Source organism: Mesoplodon mirus (genome assembly GCF_964341445.2).
Source record: "Mesoplodon mirus genome assembly, chromosome: 12".
Lineage (NCBI taxonomy): Eukaryota > Metazoa > Chordata > Mammalia > Artiodactyla > Ziphiidae > Mesoplodon > Mesoplodon mirus.
The window spans coordinates 96,568,057-96,585,397 of NC_138988.1; the positions used below are offsets into that span (position 1 = coordinate 96,568,057).

At 39.7% G+C, this 17,341-nt stretch overlaps 1 protein-coding gene across 3 annotated transcripts in view; it reads right to left on the minus strand.

Moving 5' to 3' along the window:
- PHACTR1 (phosphatase and actin regulator 1) overlaps nucleotides 1–17,341 on the minus strand; it is a 248,428-nt gene that overhangs the window by 88,286 nt on the left and 142,801 nt on the right. The gene's annotated exons all lie outside the window — the stretch shown is intronic.

Below are 17,341 nucleotides of genomic sequence, written 5' to 3' on the forward strand. Positions count from 1 at the left end.
ATACTAAGTGAAGTAAGCCAAACAGAGAAAGACAAATATGATACTGCTTATATGTGAAATCTAAAAAAAAAAGATATGAATGAACTTATTTACAGAGACTCACAGACACAGAACACAAACTTATGGTTATCAAAGGGGAAAGGGGGTGGGGAGGGATAAATTAGGATTTACATATACACACTACCATATATAAAGTAGATAGACAACAAGGACCTACTGTATAGCACAGGGAACTAGTCTCAATATTTTGTAATAACCAATAAGGGAAAAGAATCTGAAAAAGAATATATATGTATGTGTGTATATATGTGTACATACATATATAAAAACGTGTGTACACATATATGTGTACACATATAAGAATATGTGTGTGTATACACACACACAAACACACATATATATGTATAACTGAATCATTGCTGTACACACCTGAAACTAACATGATATTGTAAATCAACTATACTCTAATTTTTAAAAACTTAAAAAATTGTAAAAATCATTATCTACCATATTTTCTATGTGTTTTTTAAATGAAAATGAAAATAAATTTTTCTTCATAGTTTTTGAAAACTTGGAAAACCTGAGCAGGACTCAGAGATTGGAAAACCAGGTCAGGAATTCCTACTTTGAAGAGCAAAGGGCTTCAAGCACTCAACAAGCACCAGGACACGGTACACCAAGGCCCTAGGAAAAACTCACCCTGTCTTCTCTTTATCTCTGCGCACATCCAAGTTCTCTAAATGTTTAGGAGGGCTCTAAGCTCCAGCAGAAGGGCTGCAGCAGCTCAAAGACTCTGGGAGGTGCCAGGATTCTCCCAGTGCCCACCAGTGATCCTGCCCGGTGGGGTGCAGACTTTGATCTTGCTCAAAGCTCAGCAAGACAAGGGGCAGCTAGTTAACACCATGGTGGAGGATCAAAGGCTCCTGCACAATGGCCGTTTGTCAAATCAAAATTCCCCCAGTGTGGTTTCATCCTAGCCCAGGGAAGTCCTAGATAACTAGACATTAAAGTCAAATTAATTTTTAAAGAGGACTGAAAGCTATTCCAGTCAGATGAATAAATATCCAGATGAAAGACTCTAAGTTATGTTTCAGCAGAAACACAGAAGCCAGCAAAGCAATTACCTGCCTTAAAATGGGAAGATGGATAATTTACTTGCAGAAATAAAACAGTAAAATGACTCCAAGGTTAATCTTGGATAAATAATCCTTTCCTTTTGCTTTGTTCCTCCCAAGGCTTTAATTTTATACACAGTGATAAGATGGCCGCAAAAGATTCCTCTGCCTACCCCCTTTGCCCCCAATTAGAATTGGCCTGATGAAATGTATGTTCAACAGAGCAATTTACAAACCAACAGGCTTTAGATAGCATATGGTTCAAGGACATATGATATTTGACCTGAATTTTTTATAAATATAGAAAATATACATATATATTGGACACCAAAAAATCTTCTGAAGCAGACAACATAAAGCACTGATTCTTGAAGATTGTGGGTTTTTTCCCTTCTTTTCACTTGACCTTTTTATGTGTCTCAAATGGTAATAGCAGTCACAATAATTGTGATTAACAATATGACTACTTCTTATTAATAAGAGAAGATCAGTGCAGACTCTCAGGCCAATGCTATGGAAAGTACACAGCTGAACTGAGCATACCCAGGATGGGAAGGGCTATGGGTGTGAGCGTTCGTGCATCAGCATCCCATAATGGATGGTCCCTGGTCCTCTTCACATGCTTTGGTTTAGCTTGTTCAAACTGACACCGTGGGACGTAGCTCTACTTCAAAGTCCCAGTTGGTGGAATAATGATGTAGCTGCCATTAGGTTTAATACATCTCTGGGAAACCACTTTGATTTCTGATGTTCCAAGTGTAGTAAAAGTCTTGGATAAGACAACCAGAGGAGGAAGGGGTTTCAGGGCGGTTGCCATGTTCTGCTTCTTTGGGGCAATGACGTGATGGAATGATTGCTATACATTTTAACTGTTAAAAGTACCATAGATGCACTATTAGGAAGAAAAGATGCAACAGAAGTTGCATTACGTTAGATTCTATGAATCTCTGTTTCATCAAGGCAGTTAGCTTAGTGCTAGAAGTTTTGGTGGTAACAGAGAAGCAATATTATTCACTCCTCTTGGGACTGATTAACTCTTAAAAAATTTAGCTCCCTATGGATTAAAAGTGCCTTTACTAAATCACAAAGCCTCAAACCACTTGGGAAAGGAAACAATCTTGCAAATTCCACTGTCATAATTTCTAAATACACATTTCCATTAAAAAAATGAAAATAGGAGAAAAAAAAGAAGAAATAAGACACTGATCATATCTCTACCCTAACAGAAAATTTGTTTTTCACATTTTCCATAGTTGTAACAAATTTTATTTTGTGTTTTTTTTTTTTTTTTTTTTTGCGGTACGCGGGCCTCTCACCGCCGCGACCTCTCCCGCCGCGGAGCACAGGCTCCGGACACGCAGGCTCAGCGGCCATGACTCACGGGCCCAGTCGCTCCGCGGCACGCGGGATCCCCCCGGACCGGGGCACGAACCCGTATCCCCCGCATCGACAGGCGGACCCCCAACCACCGCGCCACCAGGGAAGCCCTTGTGTTTTGTTTTTTAAAACTTTTATAAGCATTATAATTTGTATAGTTATCATTTAATAATTATACTGAATGAATATACATATGTTTATTTAGTTACCTCTCTGTGGTTGGTCACAAAGGGATTTCCAATGTTTTATACTATTATGAAAACAGAAATCTCTGCTGACTACCTTCCTGTATAAAATCTTTTCTGCAATTAGAATTCTCCCCCTTTAGGAGAGATTCCAGCAAATGAATTTTATGCGTATTACTATTTTAGTGTCTAGTGATACATACCTAGATCTTGTGAAATTGTTTTTCTACAGGATTTGTCAATTTACACAGCAGCAATATACAGACCACACAAATTTCTTAGCTTTTGGTCACTTCCTCAACATTTACATTGATAACCATGTTTTATCTATTGACTTACCTACTTACATACATTTACGTATATACATATCTAGTAGAAATAAATTAAAACCATGCAATAGGTACAAATTTATTATTAATATCATTTATGACTAAGATGGGAAGTGACAAAACTGAAATCTGATTTGGATTCATATAACACGGAGATAAAATGATGCTGCTACTGTGAAGTAACTGTTATTTTAAAATTCTTAAGACATTTTCAAATGTACACAAAAGTAGAAGCATTAATGTAATGGACTCCTTATACTCATCACCAAGCTAAGGAATTAGCTGGGAATTCCTAATGCTTGGGAATTCCAAGTTTGATTAATCTGAAGACTATTTATTTAACTGACATATAGTTGATTTACAATGCTGGGTTAATTTCTACTGTACAGATTCACTTTTACATATATATATACACATTCTTTTACATACTCTTCTCCATTATGGTTTATCACAGGATACTAAATATAGTTCCCTGTGCTACACAGAAGGACCTTGTTGTTTATCCATTCTATATAAAATAGTTTGCATCTCTAAGACTGTTTAGGCTCTCCACGGATTTTTACCATTTGCCAGCTCTGCTTATCAGCATCATGAGAAAAACTGTGTTTCCCCCCCAGGAAGAATTTAACCCTCCTGAATAAAATGAGTCTTACGGATTATTTGAACTTTCTTTTATCTAGATCATCACCATCTCTTGCTATGATGAACGAGAAAGAGCCCACTGAGTATTGGAAATTATTTTGATGCTTTACATGATCTTCTAAAATTATCTGGAATAATGGTTTTCAAAATGGTGCAATTACCTCCAAGCATAAAACGTTTCCTACTAGAATTAATTAAGTGTGAATAGGAGGAAGGGAGAAGGCAGGAGACTAGATGGGTTAAGGCAATGGTTCTCAAACTTTAGTGGGCACGACAATTTCCTGGAGGGCAGTAAACACAGATTACTGGGCCTCATCCCCAGAGTTTCTGACCCAGTAGGTTTGGGGATGGGACTGAGAATGTGCATGTCTAATAACTTCTTGGGTGATGCCAAAGCTGCTTTTGCTGCTCAGGGTTCCACACTCAGAGAACCACTGGACTGGAGGCAAGGATCGGACAGGCAGGAGAACCTGGAATACAACAACAGTGACTTTTCATGATGAGGTTTAGGGCAGGGAATGTTGTTCACGTGGCTAACATGGAACAAAGATGGTTGGTTTAAATCTCAAAGAGAAAGCAGGAGGTTGTACTGTCTAACCATGGATCATGAACTTGTCCCAAAGACAATGGGACTGGAGAGAGCAACAGCGTGGAGAAGAGAAGGAAAATGTAAGCCAGATGCAGACAGATCTAAAAAGGTCAAATCAGGTCACAGAATTGGTAGAGAAAAGAATGCAGAAGTGAGTGCGGGTCAATATCATGACTTAAATGATGAGTGGTAGAAGGCAATGGATCAAGATAGAGAACTGGCCACGGCCATTGTCTTCTCTTTCTTGTGGGGCACAAGAAATGAAGACTCTGGTACCATCAGGCTAACACCAAACCAAGAAGAGTGAAGGGAAAGGTGAGAGTGAAGGAATTCATTCAACTGACAAACACCTGCCTCTGAGACCCGATCACTAACAACAGGGATCACATACCAGAAACCACCAACCGTCAGAAATAGGTTTGCTATTACCTCCTTAGGATATACATGGAGAAACTACTGCCAGGTCTGCTGGCTCCAAACCCTGGAGCTGAACCACACCCTGCCCTGCCTCTCCTCCCACAAGCCAGGCATGGTGCTAAATGCTAAGGAGAAAACAGACATGCCTTGGGGAAAGAGTGGGCCAAGACATGATGCAGAAAGGCAGACGGGGAGGAATTGGTGCAAGTTAGCTCCTGTGAGAGTTGAGAAAAAGAAGCAGGAGTGAGAAGTTAAGCCCTGAGAAATGGATGAAGAAAAATAAGAGGTGAAGGAAGGTGGAAGCTGTGTGTGCTCAGAATAGATGGAGATCATGTAGAGGATCTCGTCTTGCATAAAGTTCTCTTAATGTTCTAAAAATACAGTCTACATAAAAGTTGTGTTCCAGAGGATTGGCTCAAAAGATATATTTCAAAATATTGTTTTTGCTCTAATTCAGTTTATTGAGGAATTACATCCACCTATAACTGGATGTCACCTTTGTGACTATATTCCAAAAAAGTTTTGTTTTGCTATTGTTATTTGTTTTGCTTTAGGAATACTCTCAGTTTTAGGTCGACTGACATTAACTTCTGATCAGTTAAATTTCTCAAAGCTTAAGGTTAACAAGTTTTTTTTTTTTAATAAGTAGATGAATGTTGCCATCGGGAATGGGCAACAGGAATTCTTTTGGGTTCTCCTGGATACCTCCATGATAACAGTTTCTACTTTGTAAAAATTGCATGAAAGTTAGACATTTTGTTCTGATAGAGCTCAGGGTTCATGGCCCTTTGAAGCTTAAGATAAAAGAGTCTCAATTTTAATTCTGAAAACCAAAAATACTTTAATATAAACTTAAGCCTGTAATAGGGAAGAACAAATCTGACTCCATATTGGATCTGTTTCTTTTAACCTTTGTATTCCATTGCTTTTGCTACAAGTTAAGAATGTTGCCTAGCACCTGAGGTATACAGGACAGCCCATTCTCAAGACTCTGACCTTTAAAGGTGTAACATTCTTCCAATCATAAAGAGATAAAAAGTTGCAGAACAGAGAACAATATTTGTCTTGGAGGTTTACAGGAACATTGTAATAGGATGTGGACCTATGTGGACAGCTGCAAGAACAAAGGATTCTGGCACCAAGAAGTTTGCACCAACCAACTACACCCCCTCCCCTTTGCCCCCTCCCTTTTGAGTAGGAAAGAAACCTGAATTCTAACTTGGGGAAGATGTTCATTGGGACACAAGTCCACCATCTTCTCAGTCTGCTGGCTTCCTAAAAAATGTTGCTATTCCTTGCCCTAACAACTCGTTTCTCAATTTACTGGCCTGCTGTACAGTGAGCGGTACAAACTTGGACTCAGTAACAAGCTCACCACCGAATTTGATTTTCTAGGATATGCATTATGGTTTATATAAAAGCCTATGCTTAGAAGTGTATTTCTAGTTGGATAAGAATTGCTTACTTCATAAATAATAGTTGAATCTGAGTACAAAGAATTGCTTTACAGCTGTATATTGAACCATTATTGCAGAAATTTCACACAGATTAAAAAACTAAAACTTTAAAACTAGGATAGCAGATGGCAGAGAGCAGAAGCAAGAAGAACTACAATCCTGCAGCCTGTGGAACAAAAACTCATTCACAGAAAGATAGACAAGATGAAAAGGCAGAGAGCTATGTACCAGATGAAGGAACAAGATAAAACACCAGAAAAACAACTAAATGGAGTGGCGATAGACAACTTTCCAGAAAAAGAATTCAGAATAATGATAGTGAAGATGATCCAGGACCTTGGAAAAACAATGGAGGCAAAGATCGAGAAGATGCAAGAAATGTTTAACAAAGACCTAGAAGAATTAAAGAACAAACAAACAGAGATGAACAATACAATAACTGAAATGAAAACTACACTAGAAGGAATCAATAGCAGAATAACTGAGGCAGAAGAACGGATAAGTGACTTGGAAGACAGAATGGTGGAATTCACTGCTGCGGAACAGAATAAAGAAAAAAGAATGAAAAGAAATGGAGACAGCCTAAGACACCTCTGGGACAACATTAAATGCAACAACATTCGCATTATAGGGGTCCCAGAAGGAGAAGAGAGAGAGAAAGGACCAGAGAAAATATTTGAAGAGATTATAGTCGAAAACACTCCGAACATGGGAAGGGAAATAGCCACCCAAGTCCAGGAAGGGCAGAGTCCCATACTGGATAAACCCAAGGAGAAACAGGCCGAGACACATAGTAATCAAACTGGCAAAAATTAAAGACAAAGAGAAATTACTGAAAGCAGCAAGGGAAAAATGACAAATAACAGACAAGGGAACTCCCATAAGGTTAACAGCTGCTTTCTCAGCAGAAACTCTACAAGCCAGAAGGAAGTGGCATGATATACTTAAACTGATGAAAGGGAAGAAACTACAACCAAGATAACTCTACCCAGCAAGGATCTCATTCAGATTCGATGGAGAAATTAAAACCTTTACAGACAAGCAAAAGCTAAGAGAATTCAGCACCACCAAACCAGCTCTACAACAAATGCTAAAGGAACTTCTCTAAGTGGGAAACACAAGAGAAGAAAAGGACCTATAAAAACAAACCCCAAACAATTAAGAAAATGGTCATAGGAACATACATATTGATAATTACCTTAAACGTGAATGGATCAAATGCTCCAACCAAAAGACACAGGCTTGCTGAATGGATACCAAAAAAAGACCCATATATATGCTGTCTACAAGAGACCCAATTCAGACCTAGGGACACATACAGACTGAAAGTGAGGGGATGGAAAAAGATATTCCATGCAAATGGAAATTAAAAGAAAGCTGGAGTAGCTATACTCATATCAGATAAAATAGACTTTAAAGTAAAGAATGTTACAAGAGACAAGGAAGGATACTACATAATGATCAAGGGATCAATCCAAGAAGAAGATATAACAATTATAAATATATATGCACCCAACATAGGAGCACCTCAATACATAAGGCAACTGCTAACAGCTCTAAAAGAGGAAATCGACAATAACACAATAATAGTGGGGGACTTTAACACCGCACTTACACCAATGGACAGATCATCCAAAATGAAAATAAATAAGGAAACACAAGCTTTAAATGACACAATAGACCAGATAGATTTAATTGATATTTATAGGACATTCCATCCAAAAACAGCAGATTACACTTTCTTCTCAAGTGCGCACGGAACATTCTCCAGGATAGATCACATCTTGGGTCACAAATCAAGCTTCAGTAAATTAAAAAAAACTGAAATCATATCAAGCACCTTTTATGACCACAACACTGTAAGATTAGAAATGAATTACAGGGAAAAAATGTAAAAAACACAAACACATAGAGGCTAAACAATACGTTACTAAATAACCAAGAGATCACTGAAGAAATCAAAGAGGAAATCAACAAATACCTAGAGACAAATGACAACGAAAACACGATGATCCAAAACCTATGGGATGCAGCAAAAGCAGTTCTAAGAGGGAAGTTTATAGCTATACAAGCCTACCTCAAGAAACAAGAAAAATCTCAAGTAAACAATCTAACCTTACGCCTAAAGGAACTAGAGAAAGAAGAACAAACAAAACACAAAGTTAGCAGAAGGAAAGAAATCATAAAGATCAGAGCAGAAATAAATGAAATAGAAACAAAGAAAACAATAGCAAAGATCAATAAAACTAAAAGCTGGTTCTATGAGAAGATAAACAAAATTGATAAACCATTAGCCAGACTCATCAAGAAAAAGAGAGGACTCAAATCAATAAAATTAGAAATGAAAAAGGAGAAGTTACAACAGACACCAAGAAATACAAAGCATCCTAAGAGACTACTACAAGCAACTCTATGCCAATAAAATGGACAACCTGGACGAAATGGACAAATTCGTAGAAAGGTATAACCTTTCAAGACTGAACCAGGAAGAAACAGAAAATATGAAAAGACCAATCACAAGTAATGAAATTGAAACTATGATTAAAAATCTTCCAACAAAGAAAAGTCCAGGACCAGATGGCTTCACAGGTGAATTCTATCAAACATTTAGAGAAGAGCTAACACCCATCCTTCTCAAACTCTTCCAAAAAATTGCAGAGGAAGGAACACTCCCAAACTCATTCTATGAGGCCACCATCACCCTGACACCAAAACCAGACAAAGATACTACAAAAAAAAATTACAGACCAATATCACTGATGAATATAGATGCAAAAATCCTCAACAAAATACTAGCAAACAGAATCCAACAACACATTAAAATGATCATACACCATGATCAAGTGGGATTTGTCCCAGGGATGTAAGGATTCTTCAATATAAGCAAATCAATCAATGTGATACACCATATTAACAAACTGAAGAATAAAAACCATATGATCATCTCAATAGATGCAGAAAAAGCTTTTGACAAAATTCAACACCAATTTATGATAAAAACTCTCCAGAAAGTGGGCATACCTCAATATAATAAAGACCATATACAACAAACCCACAGCAAACATCATTCTCAATGGTGAAAAACTGAAAGCATTTCCTCTAAGACCAGGAACAAGACAAGGATGTCCACTCTCACCACTACTATTCAACATAGTTTTGGAAGTCCTAGCCACGGCAATCAGAGAAGAAAAAGAAATACAAATTGGAAAAGAAGAAGTAAAACTGTCACTGTTTTCAGATGACATGATACTATACATAGAGAATCCTTAAAATGTCATCAGAAAACTACTAGAGCTAATCAATGAATTTGGTAAAGTTGCAGGATACAAAATTAATGCACAGAAATCTCTTGCATTCCTATACACTAATGATGAAAAATCTGAAAGAGAAATTATGGAAACACTCCCATTTCCCATTGCAACAATAAGAATAAAATACCAAGGAATAAACCTACCTAGGGAAACAAAAGACCTGTATGCAGAAAACTATAAGACACTGATGAAAGAAATTAAAGATGATACCAACAGATGGAGAGATATACAATGTTCTTGGATTGGAAGAATCAATGTTGTGAAAATGACTATACTACCCAAAGCAATCTACAGATTCAATGCAATCCTTATCAAATTACCAATGGCATTTTTTATGGAAATAGAACAAATCATCTTAAAATTTGTATGGAGACACAAAAGACCCTGAATAGCCAAAGCAGTCTTGAGTGAAAAAAACGGAGCTAGAGGAATCAGACTCCCTGACTTCAGACTATACTACAAAGCTACAGTAATCAAGACAATATGGTACTGGCACAAAAACCGAAAAACAGATCAATGGAACAAGATAGAAAGCCCAGAGATAAACCCACACACCTATGGTCAACTGATCTGTGACAAAGGAGGCAAAGATATACAATGGAGAAAAGACAGTCTCTTCAATAAATGGTGTTGGGAAAACTGGACAGCTACATGTAGAAGAATGAAATCAGAACACTCCCTAACACCATACACAAAAATAAACTCAAAATGGACTCAAGACCTAAATGTAAGACCGGACACTATAAAACTCTTAGAGGAAAACATAGGAAGAACACTCTTTGACATAAATCACAGCATGATCGTTTTTGATCCACCTGCTAGAGTAATGGAAATGAAAACAAAAATAAACAAATGGGACCTAATGAAACTTCAAAGCTTTTGCACTGCAAAGGAAACCATAAACAAGACGAAAAGATAACCCTCAGAATGGGAGAAAATATTTGCAAACGAATCAACGGACAAAAGATTAATCTCCAAAATATATAAACAGCTCATGCAGCTCAATATTAAAGAAACAAACAATCCAATCCAGAAATGGGCAGAAGACCTAAATAGACATCTCTCCAAAGAAGACATACAGATGGCCAAGAAGCACATGAAAAGCTGCTCAACATCACTAATTATTAGAAAAATGCAAATCAAAACTACAATGAGGTATCACCTCACACCAGTTAGAATGGGCATCCTCAGAAAATCTACAAACAACAAATGCTGGAGAGGGTGTGGAGAAAAGGGAACCCTCTTGCACTGTTGGTGGGAATGTAAATTGATACAGCCACTATGGAGAACAGTATGGAGGTTGCTTAAAAAACTAAAAATAGAATTACCATATGATCTAGCAATCCCACTACTGGGCATAAACCCAGAGAAAACCATAATTCAAAAAGACACATGCACCCCAATGTTCATTGCAGCACTATTTACAATAGCCAGGTCATGGAAGCAACCTAAATGCCCATCGACAGACGAATGGATAAAGAAGTTGTGGTACATATATACAATGGAATATTACTCAGCCATAAAAAGGAACGAAACTGAGTCATTTGTTGAGATGTGGATGGATCTAGAGACTGTCATACAGAGTGAAGTAAGTCAGAAACAGAAAAACAAATATCGTATATTAATGCATGTATGTGGAACCTAGAAAAATGGTACAGATTAACTGGTTTGCAGGGCAGAAGTTGAAACACAGATGTAAAGAACAAACGTACGGACACCAAGGGGGGAAAACCGCGGTGCGGTGGGGATGGTGGTGTGCTGAATTGGGCGATTGGGATTGACATGTATACACTGATATGTATAAAATTGACGGTTAATAAGAACCTGCAGTATAAAAAAACAAAAAACTAGGATAAATTGTCTAAATAAATACATTTATATACATACATATGCATATATACTCATACATATTTATTTATTTAGGTTGCATAAGAAGGAAGCCAGATGGATAGTTTTAACTTACTCATAAACGTTTACATTTTTAATTTACAAAATAAAATGCTGTACACCCAATATAAGAAAAAAAAAGGCAGCATAATGGGGAAATATGAACTAAACATAGCTAATAAAATAATGGCTATTCCCAGTATGCAGAGTATTTGTACAAATAAATAAAAATCAAGTCCCAGGTGCCACTTGTGAAATGCACAGCCTGGCTGGGAATGAAAGAAATGCAAGTGAAATGACCCTGTGGGTGATTCTGAACCCTAAAAATGTGCTTGAAACAATGTCAAGTACAAAAGCAGGAATGGAGAACAAAATGTACATGTTGATTACAATGCCCTCAAGATGAAATATGTATGCATGCTGGTAAAGTTCTGAAGTGAATTTGGCTTGATATGAGTAGAGCTTAATGATCATTAACTTTTTTTTTCCTGTGGAGATGCTTACATATATAAAAAAATAAAACAAAAAATGGCATGCTACCTTGTTAAGTTAAATGAAAACATAATAGTTTTGTTGGAGGAGAAAACCTTCCTCACTCCTCTGATTTCTTGAGGAGGTATTTTCCCTGATCCCGGCTTCCTATCCCTTCTCCACAGTTAGCTCATTGCTAGGATGCAACTTCTGCATGAAAGACTGTTCGTATACTTGTAGTAGAGGAGAATAATGAAATAGTTACATAGTTACATTGATGCTTCCACTATAAAGAAAAATGATTATATAAGTGAAGCACCATGTGAGAATTTTAGAGTGAAAACATTGGGAAGTGTTCGCTATGCTGCATCTCTGCTGTTAAGGCCAATGTGTAGAATTCACACATGCAGGCCTGTGAAAATTCAAACATGTTTTAATTGACTGGCGATCACCAATGGCTATAATTAAAGCAAAATCAAAAAGTGAAGCTACCTATGTTAAAGCAAACCATCATCTTATGAGGACATGGAAGAAGAGCCCTAATGCAAGTGTTTGCTAATTGTTTTTTTCCCTTTGAGACAAGAGCTGCTGTTGTAGCTTCCCAGACATGCACTTTTTTTTGTTTGTTTGTTTGTTTTTTTGCGGTACGCGGGCCTCTCACTGTTGTGGCCTCTCCCGCTGCGGAGCACAGGCTCCGGACGCGCAGGCTCAGCGGCCATGGCTCACGGGCCCAGCCGCTCCGCAGCATGTGGGATCTTCCCAGACTGGGGCACGAACCCGTGTCCCCTGCATCGGCAGGCGGACTCTCAACCACTGCGCCACCAAGGAAGCCCCCAGACATGCTCTTTGACCAAAAAGGGCATCTCCACTGAGTGGCCGAAGGGTTACCCCACAGAGCCGAAGGTGTTTTCCCAAGAAGTGTCACTCTGGTGGTGGTGGGCTATGAAGCAAAGACTTCATTCAATGTCTTTTTTTTTTTTTTGACACTGATATACTTTTTTCATTACAGTACAAAAAAATTCACCCATTAAGGGGGCACAGCTATTGTTTTGTAACCCACAGAGGTGTCATTTTTGCAACAATATACAGAGTTTTGAAAAGCTTCTGTTAATCCCAATGACCTTTTAAATCACTGCAATCCAAGCCACTAGCTGCTCGCACTGTCAGTGAAATGATGTGTGGAGCAACAGTTAGCTAAGAAATAATTTATCTAAGGATTTCATTGAAAGATTAAAAGCTTTGAACCTAAGAAGTTGGAAATGGCTCCCTGGCCATTGGAAATATTTTCTTCAGTTTGCCTGAGTTCAGGGAGTTGATGTCATTAAACTAAATGGTGCTACAGATACCACTGTGTAGAATTTTAAACATACATGGAAAGCCATACATTTCTAATAACACTGCATATTTACTACTTAATGTATTTGAATCTTGAGCATTTAAAAAGACAACCTGAAAGTCTTATTTGCAAAAACAAAAACTACAGTGTGTGTCTCTCTGTCTGTGTCTCTTCTGGTGCATTTTCTTTCCGAATGAGGAAAAGTCATTATAAGTGTGTGTCTGTGTGTCTAGAAGTATCTCTGTGCCACCTAGGATTTAAGGCAGACACTGCAGGATTCTGTAGGATCACTGAACCTGTATTTCCGGAATCCGTAAGTTATCTTCCAGTTTATCTTTCATGTCTGTTCGCAGCCAGAAGTCTTTGGATTATTCTGACCAGTTTACATGGAAGAACAATTTTGCAAGAGCCATGAGGTCCTTTGTGTCTGAACAGGCACCTTGGCAACTCAGAGAATCCTTCTGAACCTAATACCTTGAAAATCTATGCAAGATGGATTTCAATCTCAGAATGTAATCAATTCCGTGATACTCTGATTGGATGATTTTAAAAACAGAATGGAATGGTATATGTTTTTCTGCTTGGGGAATCACCTTATTTTTTTTTTTAATAGTTGCTATTGTTCTGGATTTAATATCCTTTTTTTTTTTTTTTTTTTTGCGGTACGCGGGCCTCTCACTGTTGTGGACTCTCCCGTTGAGGAGCACAGGCTCCGGACGCGCAGGCCCAGCAGCCATGGCTCACGGGCCCAGCCGCTCCACGGCATGTGGGATCTTCCCAGACCAGGGCACGAACCCGCGTCCCCTGCATCGGCAGGCGGACTCTCAACCACTGCGCCACCAGGGAAGCCCTAATATCCTATTTTGATGTTAATAATATTTCCCTTCTTGTTCAGAGGCCTTTGCCTAAAACCCTTAAGTATGTGAGTTGCAGTGACTTCCTATCACAAAAGTGCTACTGACCTTGGGTAGCTTGTTTTAGTTGCACTTCCCTGTGGCTGTACCCTGCTGGATTTATCAGCATTTTCTGCCTTTTACTGGACCTCATGGTCAGCAAACCACAGCTCATGTGAATTCTCAGCTGCTTCCTTGATCACAAACACCTCATCCTATCAAACTGTGGTGTCTGTTTCCCAGAGGTGTTTCTTTCATCTTTCTGGGTACAGTTATACCTCCTCACCAGTCTTCAAGCCAAGCCCATCGGTTCTTACATCATCTATCCTGATGAAGTATGATGGTTCTGACCACTATTTCCAAATAATTCCTCGTCTCCAAGGTTTGTAGATGAAAGAGGATTTACCATCTTGCTATTCCTGGGCATTTTGATATCAAAAGTGCAACTGGGGCACAGACTGACTATAAAATGAATGGAATGACACAGTTTCTCTCCTGTGGTATTCTATGAGAGTGTGAATCTCACAGACTCATACCTTGTTGTACAAGGGGCCCTTCAGAGTTAATAGGGAATCCAAGATTTTTTAAGAAAACTTTAATGGCTAGAGTTGGAGAAGGAAAGTGATACGGGCTGGCCGTTTCAAAATTTAAGCGGCTCTGTTTCTCTAGCTGAGCTCTCCAACAGCGTACTCACTTACCACGTACAGTTACTGTTTTAGTTAAAATAAAATTTAAAATGCAGTTCCTCAGTCAGACTAGCCACATCTGAAGTGCTCAACCACCACATGTGGCTGATGGCTGCTGTACTGGCTGGCAAAGATGATGGAACATTCCTGTGATTGCTGAAAATTCTACAGGACAGCACTGCTCAAGACCGACTTAAAAATCACAGTAACGGGCCTATGAATATGCAAAAGTGAACCCATTTCTGGAACTGGAAGATTAACATGATGTTGCCAAACTGGTCCACATCACAATGAATGGTCAGTTCAGTGGATACTATTTCCTTTAGAGAAGCTGCAGTGGTGGGAAGGCTGCAGCACAGGGAGGAAAGACGTGCTCTAGGGCACGTGTGCATGTCGGGGCCCTGCGAGTAGCAACACACAGCTCCAGAGGTGGGCGTGGCCTTCGGAGAAGTCCCGAAGCCTCAGGATAGAATCTCAGCTCTGCCTGGTGGAAGCAGTGAGAGTCTAGGCTTGGATGAAGGGGACCCGGGAACGGGAGACAGGCATCTAAGAACAGAGGCGCAGTCCAGGTCACACGTCTGGTGGAGACCACCGCTGACATTTACTGAGCACGTGCTCTGGGCAGGCCACGGTCTAAAAGCCCAAACTGACCCTCCAACAACCCTAGGAGAAGACAAGCAAGGGCAGACTGGAGTTGAAGAGTATGCGTCCATGGGTGTACCCAGAGACTCTAGGAGGACCAGCCACTTGGCAACAGACTGTCTTCAATCAAGCGGGCTGGGGGCTGGGAGTAGTGAGAGAGGATAAAAGGAAAGCATGGTTCTGCTGGTCGGAGCAGAGTAAGACCCTGGGGTTACGTTCAAACCAAAAGCAGAGTCCAGGGAGGTAAGAGGCTGCCCGGTACCTTCTACAGACAGAAGATGAGGGAGCTGGGACCCGAATCCTGGGCTTGGGGCTCCTAGGAGAGTTCGGTTGTTTCACAGATATGTATGTGGGGTGAAGGCTTGAATGCCCCCCTGACTTCTTTGACTTAATCTGAGTCTTAGGCAAACGTATGAAGTCAGGAAAAATTTTTTTAAGTACGACTAGCTTTCCTTTTATTAGCTATTACCTTCCACAGTTTGGCTTGCCTTCTCATGACAAACACCAGGGCAGGTCAGTGGTTGTGGAATCAAGCATCAGACATGGGCAGGGATGCTCACCATGCCTGAGGTACCCTGCCCTGCCCTGATTTCGTCGGCAGGGTCCAGGACAGGCAGCTGGAAGGGTGATACCGTGGTGGGTCGTCCAAGGACAACTTACACTAGGTAGCAGCTCTCAGGAGCTGACTGTACCTGCAACACTTTGGTTTACGGAAACCTCTGTCAACATTAGGGAAAAAGATATCCAGGGGTTATCTCTAAAAATTCCGGTCAATGAGAAATGAGGGTAATTCTGGAGAACCTTTGGGGCAAGGTTTGCTTGCTCTTAGAAAGAGATACCAAGAAGGGGGCTAGCCCTCTCTCTCCCGTCTGGATGTTGTATCTGCATGTAATGCTGGAACTACTGCAGCCATCTTGTTACCATGAGGGGTGATAGCCTCAGAATGGCATCCCTTTGCCATGTTACTGAGCTGATGAATTCACCAGCTCTGGAGCTGCCCTACCACTGGATTTTATGACGTGAGATTCATTCATTCACTCATTCACTGATTCAATAAAAATTAATAAGTGCTGACAAATGCCAAGCATTGCTCAAGGCATTTGGGAGACACTAACAGCAGGGGTCCCCAACCTCCGGGATCTAATGCCTGATGATCTGAGGTGGAGCTGACATAATAATCATACAAATAAAATGCACAATAAATGTAATGCACTTGAATCATCCCGAAACCATCCCCCTTGCCCCAGGTCCGTGGAAAAACTGTCTTCCACGAAACCGGTCCCTGGTGCCAAAAAGGTTGGGGACCGCTGCAGAGGACAAAACACAGGAAGATCATTGGTCTGAATTTGCTTATCGCTGCAGGCTCCTTGAGTTAAGTTTTTAGTTACCTGAAACTATAGGCCTTCTAACTTACACGCTGCTGACTGCACACTGGCTTCACAGGTAACTAAAGAGCCTATAATTAAACAGCATAAACATAATCAAAAGGACACTTCCTATCTTGTTTGATGTGTCTGTATTTGACACTTTGGGTAATTTTTTCCACACTATGCCACTGTCTCTGGACTTCCATAATGCCACACATTTCTGGTTTACTTCCTATTTTTCTGTCCACTTCTCAGTTTTTGAGGGTTTTCTTATTCCCAGATCTTTTTTTTTTTTAACTTCCAGATCACTCAATGCTGGGGTGCCACCAAGGTGTTTTCTATCAGGGCCACTTAGTTTCTCATTTTACATCTTCTTTGAGAAATATCATCGAGCTATATATGACTTCATGACCATTTACACATGCACAATTCCAAACCTGCACCTCCAACCCAGATGTCCCTCTTGAGTTTTAAATCTGTACATTTAGTGCGCTGCTTAGCCATTTGGATATCTCAAACTCAATGTGGTCAAACCATTGCGATATTCTGTGCTCTGTAATTGCTCCTCTTAGGTCCCCAGCTCAGGGGACCTGTACCCGTCCCCCGTATCTGTCCACCAAGTCTCCAAGCCAGAATC